Source organism: Micromesistius poutassou (assembly GCF_964030765.1).
Source record: "Micromesistius poutassou genome assembly, chromosome: 12".
Taxonomy (NCBI): domain Eukaryota; kingdom Metazoa; phylum Chordata; class Actinopteri; order Gadiformes; family Gadidae; genus Micromesistius; species Micromesistius poutassou.
The window spans coordinates 16317506-16318319 of NC_140282.1; positions in this window are offsets into that span (position 1 = coordinate 16317506).

Genomic DNA, 814 nt, shown 5'->3' on the forward strand with positions numbered 1-814 from the left:
ACAGACGGACAGAAATACATCAGACAGATAATTAGACAGAGAGGTGGCTAGACACAGAAACCGTTGGCCGGACACACTGGGAAGACGACAGGACAGAGGTTCCTGCACAATGACACACGGGCAAGAGAGGGGCTGCGAGAGTCTTTGTGTGGACACAGACTTCTCAGCTCCAGCTCCAGCTGAGAAGTCCGGTTCCGTGGGAAAAGCCCTGTAACGCGTTGGAGCCAAGGCTTCATCATGTCTCTAGGTGTTGGTTCCGTTGTTCCGTAGGCCTGTGAGCCCAGTGGACACCAGGGGTCCCTGGGGCCTGAGTGGGAATGGTGGTGTAGATCCTGTCGGGTTCCATGTGTTTCCAAACTCAATGCCTAGAAGGAGATTGAGGGAGCAGACCCTTCACCTTTCTTCACCAGCACACTAGGATCGCTCTCTACTAAAACCAGCTGTCCTGCTTCTGTTCACAGCTCCCATTAGTTTTTTCTCCCTCGTCCCATTATCTCTCTCCTTCTTCCCCCCTGCCCTCTCTCACCCCCCCTTTCTCTGTCATCCCCACTCTTTCTCCTTTTCTCTCTCTCTCTCTCTTTCCTTCCCCCTGTCTCCGTTCTGTCTCCTCTGCCTCTCATTGGCCTTTGACTGACAGCACATGTGCTGGGGTACTTGGGAGGACAGGGGGGGGCTGAAATATTAACCCCTGCAGCCCTCTAACTCTATGGGGGGGGGGGGGGGGGGGGGAGAGGGTGGAGCTATGCAGAACACAGATTTGGAAGGAGAGACACACAACGGTCAGAGAGACATCGAGAGAGAAGGATATTGACAG